At 47.1% G+C, this 15,163-nt stretch overlaps 1 long non-coding RNA gene across 1 annotated transcript; it reads left to right on the top strand.

Moving 5' to 3' along the window:
• The first annotated feature begins 371 nt into the window (after positions 1-371).
• LOC103589033 lies at positions 372-13,865 on the top strand. The gene is made up of 3 exons (XR_550357.1): positions 372-559; positions 1,445-1,713; positions 13,503-13,865. It is a non-coding gene; the product is annotated as an uncharacterized LOC103589033 (long non-coding RNA).
• Positions 13,866-15,163: the final 1,298 nt, after the last annotated feature.

Genomic DNA, 15,163 nt, shown 5'->3' with positions numbered 1-15,163 from the left:
CAGCCCTGTGCGCACTGGCTCGGACCCCGGCGCGGCCGCAGCCCCGAGCGCGACCGAGGGCCCCAGAGGGCGCACAGCCCGCCCGCTCCTCCTGCTCCTCCTCCGGGCCTCGCCCGCCTGTCTGTTTCCAGAACTAAACAGCTTCTGAAGAGAGGCGCGTTTGGTCCTTCGCCTCCCGGATCCTCGCCGCCTCCTGTCAGGTAAGCATTATTTTCCCCTTTTGATGCTGAGCCAAAGCAGTACTCTGAGAGGTGAAGAGATTTACCTGAGGTCTCTGCCTAGTTAGAGACTGAATTGCGCACTAAGGTTTTGTTGGGGGGGTTTTGTTTTGCTTTAGTTTTTTGTTTTTTCGCCTTCAGAGCCTTCTAGGGGTAGCAAATTAAGATGCCTTCGGGGCCAGACAAATAATGTAAATGAGTCAACGGGCTGGATGTCAGACAATAGGAAGAGATGAAAACAGGCAGAGGTGGACACCCAAAGGCATTCAAACTCAGAAAGTTAAAGTTTCTTCTTCAAAAAGTTAAAGAGTTACCATATGACCCAGCAATGCCACTCCTAGGTATGTACTCAAAAGGACTGAAAACGTACTCAAACAAGTACTTATATATCAGTGTTCGCAGCGGTACTGTTCACAATAGCCAAAAAATGCAAACAGCTGACATTGTCCAAGACTAATGAACGGATAAACAAAATGGGGTATATCCACACAATGGAATATTATTCAGCCATAAAAAGGAATGAAGTGCTAATACATGCTCCAATGTAGATGAACCTCTATTATGCTATGTGAAAGAAACCAGACACAAATGCCACAAGTGATATGGTTCCACGTGTATGAAAATAGGTAAATCCGTTCAAACAGAAAGCAGATTAGTGCCAGAGGCTGTGGGGAGGGAGAAATGAGGAGTGATTGCTTGATGGGTATGGAATTTCCTTTTGGGATAAGGAAAATGTTTTGGAACCAGATAGAGATGGTGGTTGCACAACATTGAGTGTACTAAATGCTATTGAATTGTAAGCTTTAAAATGGCTAATTTTAAGTTATGCAAATTTTACCTCAGTTAAAAAAAATCACGTCATCTATGGACCAAATTTGGCTCATGGGCCACTAGTTTGCAACCCCTTGCCTTCTATGCTATTCTTACCAATTTCCTAACAATGAAAGTGTCAGACTTCAGAGGACTTGTGTTGCACGCAGATCTTTATTGGTAGGCAAGGACCTCTCGAGACCAAGATGTTGGATGCTCGAATCACATGGTTTATTGATCAAAACATGTCACATATAACACACTTTCACTTTTATTTACTCTATGTCTTAGCCTACTTCTAACCTAAACTAAATGATCCCTTAAGGGCATACTGTACACAACGCCTATTCTTTATCCTGTTAGGAACAAGTCAGAAATCTTACATGTCCAGCACAAAGTTCTTTTCTTGCTCACAGCCACCAGGATCTGGATACCTCTGATGGAGTGCAATTACATGGCTTGAAAGCAGCATACATCTGGGTCCCTCCTCAGTGCGGCAGAGGCAACGCTCAAGGGTCCTTACTCTCATGGGCTAAAGGTCCTGTGGGCTTCAACAAGACTGGCTTCCACCTCTGTGTGAGAGTAGCCCACACCAAGAAATGTCAATTACAATCTGTTCCCCTGCACTGGACCAAGGATCCAACCAACTGGCCAGCAACCTGCCACAGCTGACAGATGCAGTGAAGTAAGTCAGTCATGCTGCTGTTTAAGTACTCTTCTGGCTGTTCAGTGATGTAGTGTCCGAGGTCTGTTGTGATTGATGTGTCCTTATTCAAGAGTTGCAGTCAAGTCCTCCCAAGTCCAGAAGGTAGTATCTCAAAAAGGTGTGATTAGTTAAGGCTTAGGGCTCTCACATCAATTGGATATATCCTGCTTAGGCCTGCCAAGTTCATGACGCAAATTCCCTTGACCAAAGTTCCTCTATCTTAAGTTAGCACAAGGCACTTATTTGGAACTCACAACTCTTTTAACTATTTAGGAAAACGCATTAATAGCTACTCTGGGTCTCAGCATTTGAGGAGCCCCCAGTCTGGTAAAGTTCATTCATTAGGACAGATAAAGTTTCAGAGCAAGGACAAATTGGACCTTTTTGGGGACCTGAGGAAAGCCTTTACTGAAGAAGTGGCTTTTGAGATGGTACTTGAAGGATGGTACTTGTGCAGTATTTCCACTGAGGAGGGTGCTTCACATGGAGTCAAAGCCAAGGGCTGGAGAAGGCAGGGTGTGTTTAGGTAAAGACAAGCTTACTAGTGAGACCGAAACCCTGGGGGTGGGAGAAGTAGTGGGAGAGAAGAATCAAAGGTGACACATTGCAGCAGACCCAGAAAAGCCTCTTGGAACAGGTTATGGGGTCCTCTGAGGTGTTGAGGGAGGGAGACTGGGTTATAGGCATCTCAGGGAAAGAAATGAGGTCAAGGAGGGCAGGGACAGTTGGGGGAAGACAAGATGGGGGTCATTCATGATATGGTTTGAAAGCGGAATTGACTTGGCATGAAATTGCATAAGGGGGGGGGGTCAATGATAAGTTTTGATGAAATTCAGATTCAGGAGCCACAAGCCTGCCTTCCTTCTTTTCCTGGGAAGGTTCTGACTGAATGGAACACTGAGAAAGTGACTGAACACCCAGAGAAGAGCAGCTGCAGGTGGGAGGCTGGGATGTAGAGCTGAGTGGGCTAGGACAGGGGTAGACTGCAGCCTGGCTACACCCTTCTAGTAAGATGTCATTCAAGGAAACAAAGCTCAGGCCTCCAGCCCCTTGACCTACACCAGGCTATGTGTCCCCACCTTCTGCGCAGGCTGTGGGCTCCAGGCTGCAAAGAGCACCCTCCCTTCCAGAGGTTAGGGAGCTGGCCTGGCAGATACTCCTTCCTACCTGGTTTCTTAGAGCCCTTTGAGGTCTCCCTGGTTGCCTGGATTGGGAGGGCAAGGCCGAGGGGACCAGCTGCCCCAGGGGAGAGAGTGTTATGAGGGTGGAAAATACTATTATGGTAATTGAAAGGTGGGGCCTTGAAGAGGTGATTAGATTATAGGGCCATGCCAAAGTAAATGGATTAAAAATGGTGGGCACAGCGTGGTTTGGAGGGCTTTAAAAGGAGAGTGAATGAAGAGGTTAGTCTCTCTCTGCTCTGCCATTTTCCGCCATGTGAGATCCCTGGGTCACTGTCACCACCAAGACCCTCACCAGATTTGTTCCCTGGACTGTGGACTTCCCAGCCTCTGAAACTGTAAGCAATAAATTTTGTTTTCTTTATAAAGTACCCAGTTCCAAGTATTTTGTTATGAGCAACAGAAATGGACTACAACAGGTCTCTGTCCAACCTCACTCCTTCTCACCATGCAGGCTACCTCGTGTTCTCACCCTTGTCCTCTTGGCCTTAGACTTCCATCTGCCTTTCTGAGGCCTTTGAGAAAAGAAGGGGGGCTACACAGAGGTGGGAGTCCGAAGTCAGCAGGAAGCCAGGCCTCTTTCCTTTGTCCCCACACTTGCCTGAACAGCCCTGGAGAGGCAGCCTCCTGCAGGGGTGGAGCTTGTATTCAGTGAATTCTACTCACCCTCCTGGGCTTTCAGGGCACCCCTGCCTGGGGCTGCTTGCCCCCAGACTTGACATTCGTGAGGAGTTGGCATGGAAGCCATGCTGCCCAGATGCCAAGGGGCGAGGCACTTAGGGCCCCGAGCCAGGGGAAGTGAAACCAAGCTCCCTGGATGCACCCACTTCCTGAATCGGCTGACCTCGGACAATTCAATTTCTCTCTCTGAGCCTGTTTCCTCATCTCCAAAAGGGGAACACAATTTGGATGGGAGGATGAAGTGAACTAGCATCCATAAAGCACCCAGCACATGGTAGGTGTCTGTAAATGTTAGTTGGTCCTTCTCCCTTCTCTGTACAGGGAAAGTTTGTCAGAAGGACAAAGTGCTTGGCATGGAGCCTTTCTTGAAGTGGCTGGGAGGGCGGTGTGCTGCCCATGTCCAGCATGCATGCTCATTGTCATGGGTCTGTTTTCCTGTTCTGCATAGTACATGCATCCAAGCTGTTTGTGAGTGGCCAGGACTGAAATCCTGGAGCCACCCACGGTGAGTAGGAATTTCCCCCGTCTCTCTGGCCACCACCTCTGGCCTCATCACCTTTCTTCTTGACTATTGCAACAGCCTGCCTGGGTTCCCTACCACCCAGCTTTCCCCTGCTTTGCCCCAGAAGGAGCCTTCTAGCTCGTGCATTCTGTCCCCACTCTCCTCTGCCTGAGAGTTGGAGTCCCAGCTTCAAGACTAGTCCTGCGACGTCTTCAGGCTCAACCATCTGCCTCGCTCTGGGGACTGCCTCTGTGTCCTCATCTGTAAAGTCTGGTTGTTGGGACAATCCATCAAAAGCCCCCACTGTCTGCAAGGCCCCTTCTCCCACCCTCAAGGCAAATTATTATTTTTTTTGGTACCGCAGGTGGGACATGAACCTCAAGACAAAATTAATCACTCCATCCTCTATTGCTGCTCTGGGCTTTTTCAGTTTCTTCACTGCACTGGCACTTGTCACAGTGGATCATTATTTGTGGGTCACCTGTCTGTCCCCCCAGGAGACAGTGAGCCCTGAGTGCATAGAGTCCAGTCCATGTCCAGACTCCCCTATCCTTTTCCTAGATGGCCATGCTCAGCTCCAACCCACCATCTGTGAGAATGCAAGTTCATGGCTGTTTTCTAACCAGGAAGAGAATGAAGAAAGGCAGCCCTGATTCTCAGTCCCAGGTCTGTAACTTCCTGGTGACCTTTCTGAGCCTTGGATTCTTCATTTGTAAAACAGGCAGAATCTCTGGGAAGATTAAATGGCATAACCCAGGTAAAGAAACGTCCCATACAGGGACTTGACAGCTACTTGTTCCCTGCCTGCCCTTCACTCTTTACCTTCCCTTGTCCTCTCTTGACCCCCTAGAGCTGGGCAAGGCTTCAGCCTAAGGGAGGAGAGCTGTGTATTCCTAGAGAGGCAGCATCCAAAGATTTCAGACCTTGCAAAGAGCAGGCTAACAGGTAGCTCCTGCTGCCTACCCTAGCTTCTGCCAATTACTTCAAAATTGTTCTAAACCTGAGAGCTGTGTCATGGAGGGAGTATTGTGACTCTTGTGGCCACGGCAGTAGGACCCTGCACCTGGGTTCCCCTGCCCTCACACCCTGGGGTCAAAGTGGACTCCAGGACCTGGACTACCCTCCCTGAGTCACAAGAGCTGGGGAGGATCTTTTGTTTACCTCTCCTGCCCCCCCTACCCTCGGCCCTCCCTCTCAGGGGTGACCAGGGCAGCCCCAGGCAGGAGGCGGGGATGAAACCTGGAACCTGCCAGGACTTGCTCAGGTGCCTGCCCTGGAGCAGAGAGCTCAGACCTGCAGGAGCCAGCCAGGACTCCAGCATGAAACGTGCCCCAGAAGTCCAAAAAGCTCAGCTGGTCACCACAAACCTGGACCAGCCCCATAGTCGTCAAGTCCAGGGCGAGCTGCTACTCTGGCTGCTAACAGGGTTCCTTGCTCTGGAACTCAGCTGCAATTATTTTTGGCCAGGGGTGGGGAGTTGGGGCATCGGGGGCAGGTGGGAGAAGCCTGGGGAAATCACTGCAAAACTGTATCACGGCAAAATGAAAAGAGTTCTGGAGGGGGCTGCACAACGTGAATGTGCTTAACAACACTCAGCTGCACACTTAAAGGTGGTTAAGATGATAAGTTTTATGTTATGTGTATTTTATCACAATTAAAAATGTTTTTAAAAAGAAGGAAATAAAAACTGTGGAATGAAATGAGCTTGGATTGTGATATTACAGTGTTGTCCAAAAAGTGCTGGTAGTGGGGCAGTCATTTTTTTCTTTTTAACAAGGACTTTACCTAGATTACTTTTAAAGCTTAAATATAGAAATTTTCAAATATACCTAATGGTAGAGAGAAGAGAATAAAAGAAATTTGTATGTACCCATCACCTGCCTTTAACAGTTAACCACTAGAGGTTGATTTTATTTATTTTTGTTTTGTTTTGGTGGCTGGTTGGTGCAGGGATCCGATCCTGTGATCTTGGGACTATAAGGCTGCACTGTAACCAGCTGAGCTAACCGGCTAGCCCAGAGGCTGGGTCTGATTTTATCTACCTCCATATAAACCCTCCCCTGCTCCCAGGTTATTTTAAAGTAAATTCCAGACATTATGATATTTCATCCATAAATATTTCAGCATAGATGAACATTTTAAATTGTAATAATTATGCATTTATTTGAGAGGGGATGATTTCACAGATACAAAATTGAGGCTGAGGAGACACTTCTCCATGGCATATAGGAACCACAGGCCTGACCCATTAGGTCCTGGTCTTGGGAGTCTCAGCTCCTGGCCACCCATGACCCCCTCACTTAGGTGTCCACCCAGTGAGCCCCTCACCCCCTCTTCCATCTGTCTATTCCAGCCAGTCATCCAAACCAGGGGCATAGCCCTCCCTGCCCTGGACCCTAGCTCCATGAAGCGCCACAGGCCTTGAAAGTCCTTTGAAAATCAGCCCTCTCTCCCCAGTATCTTCTGCCAAGGCACAGGTTTCCCTGGGCTCCTGCTCTATTCCACTTCCTTAATGCAATCAGTAGATGTGCCTGACAGCCCGCCTAACTGGCTTCCGTCCCAAGCCCGCAGCCAGGCCATGTGACAGTTGCCACCTGTACCCAAACATTCATCAAGCCACACCCAGGCGAGCCAGACAGGCATGCATACACCCTCACCCACCTGGCACTCCACGCCCCTCCAAACCTACCAGAGCAGCAGCTTCCTCCACCTCCTCTGAGAGCCAGGGCATACACAGATCCTCACATGGTCCTCAAGGTCCTTGAAGCATGAGTTTGTCACACTCTCCACAGGTCTGATAGCTGGATGGACAGAGGATTGTGTGTGCCACGTAGAAAGACCAGGCAGGGAGTGCAGGCCCTGGAGCAGCCTCTTACTCCGTCCACACCCTTCAGCCCCTTGGGGGCTTACCAGGCTGAGGGAGACAAAGAGGACCCCAGAGTGGACAGTTATCATTGTCTCTAGGTGAGGCCACCCACATGAACTGATGGGAAGTTCACACTCACTTACTGAACGCCTTGTTGCAGGTTGGTCCTCTGGGAAGCAGATGCTGAGATGGAGTTAGGAGTGCAAAAGGGAAGGAAGTGGGATTGGGCAAAGGGCGCCACCAAACCACGAAGCAGACTTGACACTTGCCCAGCAAGGAGCTCCAGATCTAACTGCCTGTTAGAGGAGTTCTCTGTTAGGTGGAAGAGGTCCTTATACCACTGCCTTGCTCAGTTACTGTCCACCAGAGAAGTGTGACCTCAATCTGAAAGCTGAGATGGACCCTGAAAGTGCTAACAACCAGTCAGTGTCAGCCAGCACACTCCTTGCAGCTGAGCAGTGAGTCTTTTCTTAAAGGGACACATCACCTTGTCCCATCCAGCCATGCTGCGCCAGGTTGTGTGCTGGGCCCCCGCGCTGCATATGTAAAACCTTTAGAATGGAAGCTGGTTGATGGTGGGGCCATAGCCTTTTAGACTCTCTGCCCCCTGGTCTGTCAAAGGGCTGGCACCCAGAAGGCACTTGGCATGCTTGAATGAATGCATGCACGAACAAGTGTATGAACTTAGTATGAACTTACTCTTAAAGAACTGAGTGTTAAGTGAGAGTCTAGACTTTGGTATCAGGGGACTGCATTCACATTCAGTCCTGGCCTTTATTGACCTGCTCCATGCCTTAATTTCTTTACTGATGAAATGAGAGCGATGATGCCTGTCATGATATTTAAATGTAGTGATGTCTCTGAAACCTCATTGTGGAGTAGAATCCATAGGTGGAGCATAAAACGATACCCTGTGCGAGACAACGGCCAGGAGGAAAATATGCCAGGAATGTTAACAATCAATGGCTTGGTGATTTTTTGTGTGTTGTTTCAGATTTAGAGAAAAGTTGCAAAAATAGTAGAGTTCCCTTATAACCTTCACTCAACCTCGCCCAGTGTTAGCATCTTATATAACCATAGTACAGTGATCAAAAGGAAGAAGTTAACATCAGTACAATACTATAAACACCATGTGGTGCTATTAATGCCAAGGTCAAGGGTTCAGATACCCATACTGGCCAGCTGCCAAAAAAAAAAAAAAAACACCTGGGCTTTATTTGAGTTTGACCAGTTTTTCCACTAAAGTACATTTTCTGGTTCAGGATCCAACCCTGCATCCCACATTTGCATTTACTTCATGTGTTTCCTTAGTCTCCTCTAGTCCCTGATGGTTCCACAGTCTTTCCTTGTCTTTTGCGACCTCACTTTTTGAGGAGTACTGGTCAGGTATTTTGTAGACCACCACTCAACATGGGTTCGTCTGAGGGTGTGCAGTGTGGTGAAGAATGCCTCAGAGATGTGCCCCTCAGTGCACATCAGGACTACATATTAGTCCATTTATGTTGCTTATAACAAAATACCTCAAGCTGGGTGATTTATGAAGAAAACGAAATTTATTGCTTACATTTTCTGAGGCTGGGAAGTCCAAAGTCCATCTGGTGGTGGTTACAGTGACCCAGGGGTCTCACATTGCAGGATGATGGAAGCAGAAAGAGCAGAGAGAGAAAGACAGACTCTCCTTCTCTTTTTAAAGCCCTCAGAACCGTGCCCCTGACCCCTTTTTTTAATTCATTCACTACTGCACGGTCCTATAATCCAGTCAGCTCTTTAAGGCTCCACTTTTCAATTACCATAATAGGATTTCCCCCAGTGGGGGCTATGTTTCTAATACATAAAACTTGGGAGACACAATTCAAGCTTCAATGAGTTTGGGGGGACATAATTCAGTCCACTACGTTCTGCCCCTGGCCTCCCCAAACTCATGTCTTTTCACATGCAAATACATTCATTTCATCCCCCAAATCTTAACTTGTTTCAACTCAGAAGTCCAAAGTTCAAAGACCTATCTGTGAAATCAATACAAGTTATTTACTTCCAAGATACACTGGTGGGACAAACATAAGGTATATACTCCCGTTCCAAAAGGGAGAAATAGGCCAAAAGAAAGGAGAAACAGGTACCAAACCAGTCCAAAACCCAGCAGGGCAGGCATTAAATCTCAAAGCTGGTGAATCAGGTAACTTGACTCCATGTTCAACATCATCTGCACGCTGGTTGGGTTAGGTCCCCATATCCTCAGGCAGCTCCGCTTCTATGGCTTTTCTGGTCTCAGGTGATGCTTTAGCTCTCCCAGGCTGGCATTCCACTCTGGTAGCTCCACAGGTCTATGGTCTCCATGATAGTCCCCCTCTCACAGCTCCACCAGACATGGCACTGATGGGGTTTCTGCATTGCAACTCTGACCCCACATTTCCACTTGGCATTGCTCTGTGTGCAGTGACTCTGCCCTGTGACAGATCTTTTCCTGGGCCCCCAGACTTTTCCATAAATCCTTTGAAATCTTGGTGGAGGCTCGCAAGCCTTCACAGCTCTGGCATTCTGTGAGCCTGTAGACCTAATACCACGTGAATGCTGCCAAGACTTCCAGCTTATATCTTCCAAAGCTGCACATCCAGCCACACCTGGGGCCAAGTTAACCATGGCTGGAGCAGCCAAAGCAGCTGGGGTGCTGGAAGCAGCTTCTTGAAGTGGCCCCAGGCATTGAGCCCGTGGAGGGCACCTCAGGCCTGTTCCCCAAGACCATTTTGTCTCCCTAGGCCTTTGGGCCTGAAATGGGAGAGTTTTTATTTTTTTTATCCTCTTGATGATTCCTTTCCTTTGTACTGATCTTCTTAACTAATGGTCGCTGGGTGGCACCACTGCATGCTCTCTACTTCTCTACCACATGGCCAGGTTGCAAATTTTCCAAATCTTTACGCTCTGCTTCCCTTTTAAATTCTGGCTTTATGTTATGTCTTTTGCTGCCATAACTCAGTGTAGGCTATTGCAAGTAGCCATGCAGCTTCCTTAATGTTCTGCTGCTTGGAAATTTCTTCTGCCAGATACTCTGGTTCACAGCTCCTAAGTTTCAACTTCCACAAAGCCCTAGGGTAGGGACATGATGCAGCCAAATTCCTTGCCAGTTCATGGCAAGGGTGATCTTTGTCCCAGTTTCCAATAAACTCCTTCTGATTTCTATCTGAGACCTCCTTAGAATGGTCTTTACAGTCCGTATTTCTATCAGCGTTCTGCTCACCACCACGTAACCAGTCACTAAGACATTCCAAACTTTCCCTCATCTTTTTGTCTTCTGAGTCCTCCAAACTCCTCCAACCTTTGCCTAACACCCAGCTCCAAAGCCGCTTCCACATTTTCCACTATTTGTTATAAGCAACACCCCACTTCTCTGGTATTAGTCTGTTTTTGTTGCTATAAAAGAATACCTGGAACTGGATGATTTATAGAGAAAACAACATTTATTGCTTACAGTTTCTGAGGCTAGGAAATCCATAGTCCATCTGGTGGTGGTGACAGTGACCCAGGGGTCTCACATTGCAAGGTGGTGGAAGCAGAGAGAGCAAGAAAGACAGACTCACCTCTTCTTTTAAAGTCCTCAGAACCATTCCCCATGACCATTATTTTTAATCCATTCATTACTGCACGGTCCTATAATCCAATCACCTCTTTAAGGGTCCACCTTTCAATTACCATAATTGGATTTCCCACCTTAACAGTCACAGTGGGGGCTAAGATTCTAATACATAAACTTGGGGGACACAATTCAAGCTTCAGTGAGTTTGGGGGGCACATAATTCAGTCCACTACAGGCTACAACATAATATATTTTACTACTGGTGGTGGCCACCTTAATACCTTGGTTAGGTTGGTGTCTGCCAGGTTTCTCCACTGCAATATTACTTTTCCCTTTTTGATTAATAAATATCTTGGGTTGGGGGCAGGGGATACCACAGGGAGATAGATTGAGATTATGCAAATCTTCTTTCTCCTCAAACTTTCGCCCACTGTTTTGCATCCATTGATGGATCTTGCCTGCAGCAATTTTAACTCTGCTGTTGTTGTGATGGTGATTTTTCTATTTCTCTCATTCTTTCTACATTTATTAATTAAAATACTTCTCTGAGGAAGGGCTGTCCAGTCTCCCTCATTTGCTTATTTATTCAATCACTTGCTTATATTCTTATGGACTCATGGATATTTATTTCATTCTATGGGTCATAATCCAATACTACCATTATTTAAAAATTTTACACATAATAAAATTCATTCTTTGTGGTGGTACAGTTCTGTTAGTTTCAGCAAATGGATAGAATCATGTAACTATCACCCTAGTCCTGATAAAGAACTCTGGGTGGTTTTTATCTTATTTTAATTTTAATTTAATTTTTTTAAAAAAAGATGACTGGTAAGGGGATCTTAACCCTTGACTTGGTGCTGTCAGCACCATGCTCTCCCAAGTGAGCCACGGGCCGGCCCTCTGGGTGGTTTTTAAAAGCTATGATTATTTTCCAACTTTTTCTTTATGAACATGTACTATTTTTGCCTTACTTTTTTAAAAATTAATTTATTAATTTTTGCACTAGATAATATATTTGTACAATTTAAAATCCAAAAGGTGTCAAACGGTATATAGTAAAATGTCATCTCCCAGTCCCCTAGTTCCTTTTTTTCTGTAGGAACCAATGTTACTAACTTCTGTTTGTCCTTCCAGAGCAAACAGGTGTATCTGCTCAGCCTGCATGCCTTTTGTATACAGACAGCAGCACACTGTAGGCAGGACTTCTGCAGTTTGTTTTTGTTACTTGTAAAATATCTTCGACCACGCCAGCCAGCCACTAAAACAAAACAAAACAAAAAATAAATAAAATAAAATATCTTGGAGGTTGTCAATATTGATCCCTAAAGAGTTTCCTCTTTTTTTTTTTAAAGGTCTGCTGCATGTATTCCACTATGGGGACACACCATAATTTATTTACCCAGTCCCCTACTGATGGAAATTTAAATCCTTTCCAGTCTTGCATTTTAATAACCAGTGCCACAAAGAAAAACTTTGTACATACATCATTTCACACATGTGTGAGGAGCTAATTGAGTCAGAAGCTATGTGGATTTGTCATTCGGGTAGCAGTTGCAAACCTCCACAAAAGCCTTACCAGTTGACATTCCCACCAGCCATGTATGAGAGCAGTGTGTACAGGAGCTTGTCCTGGGGGCTGGTCAGATGGGTGCATTCAGTCTGTGATAATTCATGGAGCTGTATACTCAGGTATACTTATGCTTTGGACACTTTTCTGTGTGTATGTTATACTTCAGTAAAAAGTTTTTTAAAAAACTCAATAAAGGGCCGGCCCGTGGCTCACTCGGGAGAGTGTGGTGCTGATAACACCAAGACCGTGGGTTCGGAGGGATGGCCGGTTAGCTCACTTGGGAGAGCGTGGTGCTGAAAACACCAAGTCAAGGGTTAAGAGCCCCTTACTGGTCATCTTTAAAAAAAAAAAAAAACAATAAAAATTCAAATTAGAGGGGCCGGCCCGGTGGCGCTCCCACCAAGGGTTCGGATCCCACATACAGACCAGCCGCTCACTGGCTGAGCGAGGTGCGGGAGCAACACTGAGGGTTGCGATCCCGTTGCTGGTCCCGGTCCGGTATGGGCGCGACACTGAGGGTTGCGATCCGTTGCAGGTCACGAAAAAAGACGGGAAAAAAAAAAATTCAAATTAGAATAACCATAAAATCATGCCCTTTAGTAGTTGGGGGAGGCAAGCATGGGGGAAAGGGCCGGTTACATCTAATCCACACCTGGATGTCCCTGAGGCCTGTCACTCCATTGAAACTGAGAATGGCTGCGTCAGAGTGAGGTCTTCTGATACCAGGAGCAGGAGCCCAGTCAGGGTGGCTCGGCTCCCAACTGGTGGGAGGCGTTCCTCTCTCATTACTGTCCTGCTGTTCCTGGTCCTGCTTTCTCATGCCTTGACAAGCATCGCAGCAACACGTTATTAACAACCCCCTGCAAAGGGCCCCTGCAGGAGAATGTGCTGTGGGAGAGCAGTGGTTCCCAGGTCCTCGCTCCCCATCCCCCCCAGCTGTGCTTCTGCTCTTTGTGGACCTATTTGGTTCATCTGCTGCCCTTCCAGGAATCAGAGAGTTCAAATGCAGAGACTTGGTGCCCCTGGAGATTCAGCCTGTCCATTCTACCCAGACTGGTTCCTTCCAGGTACTTCCTCTGAAATTGCACTGGCTTGGGCCACTCCCCAGCATGAGAAATTGAGACAGAATAGGGCTAGGCCTGTGAACCAAACTGACTCCATTTTCCCTGCAGAGGACACTTTGTTACTTTTCCACTCCTCAGTCATGAGACCCCCAAAGTGCATGATTACCTCATGACCCACCCTGATAAAATAAACTGAGGTAAGAAGGGAACAGGTAGTCACTGAGTTGCAAAACCCCTCCCCAAGGTTTGTTACAGTATAACTGTTAGCTTTGTTTAAAACTTATTATTCACCTATTCTTTCTTTTCCTGTAATTGTAAAAATTGTTACAGATTAACCTTTAGGAGTTCCCGCATGCACACAAAGCTTCAAGGTGACTACTACAATGAAACTCCTGGGGTGATGAAAATGAACACCACCACCATCTTGGACCTCCTGAGCAGGCTCAAGGACGAAAGCCCTAACTGAGCACATGCCCAGGAAGAACAGAATGGACCACCTCCAAAGGTGCAGACTGATGACACTGGCCTGCACCCCGTAACCCCTTGCCCTGTAAAGGACCCTGAAGAGCTCCCCTCGAGGAGCTAGCTTCTCTTTAGCTGCCCCACTTATGCATAAGTCGACCTCTTTTAATAATGCATTGCTTGGGCCGGCCCAGTGGCACACTGCTATAGTGTGCCGCTTGGGAAGCGCGGCAGCGCTCCCGCCGAGGGTTCGGATCCCACATGCAGACCGGCCACTCACTGGCTGAGCGAGGTGCGGGTGCAACACCGAGGGTTGCGTGATCCCGTTGCCGGTCCCGGTCCGGTATGGGCGTGACACTGAGGGTTGCAATCCGTTGCCGGTCACGAAAAAAGACAAAAAGGAAAAAAAAAAAATAATGCATTGCTTGCTTTACTAGTGGGTGCCTTGTTCGTTTCTATGCCTTTGGGACCCAAGAGCCTAATAAGGTAACAAAATGACAGTCCTCTTCGAATTACTACCTGTTCTTCCCCAGTTCCCTTCCCTTGTCCTTCCAGAAACTTGACCAGAAATCACTCATCACTGGACAGTTTAGTGAGAGTCCCTTGCATCTGAGGGGAAGATTTCAGCCCCTGGTCTCCTCAGCTTTGAGATGTGTTTTATTTTTATTTTTATTTTGGCAGCTGGCCAGTATGGGGAATGAGATGTGTTTTAAAAGTCCTGAAAGAAAATATACATAAATGTTAGAACCAAAGGGATGGAGTGTGAAGATCGGGGGCTCATATGTCAGTTTGTTCTGGGCTTGAATTCCAGCTGTGACCCTCAGCCTCAGTTTACTCACCTCTAAGATGGGGATGATGAGTTTACCCCACAAGGTTATAAGGAGTCAATGAAATAGTGTATGTACAAGGACTGGCATAGTGCCAGAATAGCCTGGTAGGGGATGGTTGTTATTGGTGTTGCTGGTGACACTGTTCAAGCCACAGATGGTAGGGATGTGACAAAAGCAATAGGGATGTGTATAAACAGTAAATGTTGATTTGTTTAAACATAAAGGAGGAGCCTTTCTATATTCAGCCAGGCCCATCTGATGATGGAAGTTTTCAAACTGAGAGAGGTTCAGGAAATAAAGATCAGGATAGGATAGTGAGGGACCTAGAAAATGCCCTGTGAGAGAAGAGAAAGGGACCCAGTGCTGTGTGGGCAGTCGAAGAGACAATGTGGGGCCAGGAGGTGAGGGACGTGACCCCTGTCTCCAAGTATTTGCAAAGTGGCCATGGAGGAGAGAGGACAGACATGAGGCCAGTGTGGGAGCCCAGATGATGACACATCAAGAACCAGCTGGTGGAAGGTCCAGGGAAACTGATTTCTCCACCTAAGCTCTTTCGGCAGAGTTGTCTAAAGCTCAGTACCATACTCTACTATGGAGTGTGTCTCCCCCACTGGGATGGTTGAGTTCATTTACTCAGTCAACAAACACAATGTGTTGGCTATCCCCATTTGGATGTCAGCTAGGCTCCTCAACTTAATA

Source organism: Galeopterus variegatus, unplaced genomic scaffold (genome assembly GCF_000696425.1).
Source record: "Galeopterus variegatus unplaced genomic scaffold, G_variegatus-3.0.2 Scaffold641, whole genome shotgun sequence".
Classification (NCBI taxonomy): domain Eukaryota; kingdom Metazoa; phylum Chordata; class Mammalia; order Dermoptera; family Cynocephalidae; genus Galeopterus; species Galeopterus variegatus.
The sequence above is the reverse complement of the archived record's forward strand: the minus strand, read 5'-3'. Positions and strand labels throughout refer to the sequence as shown.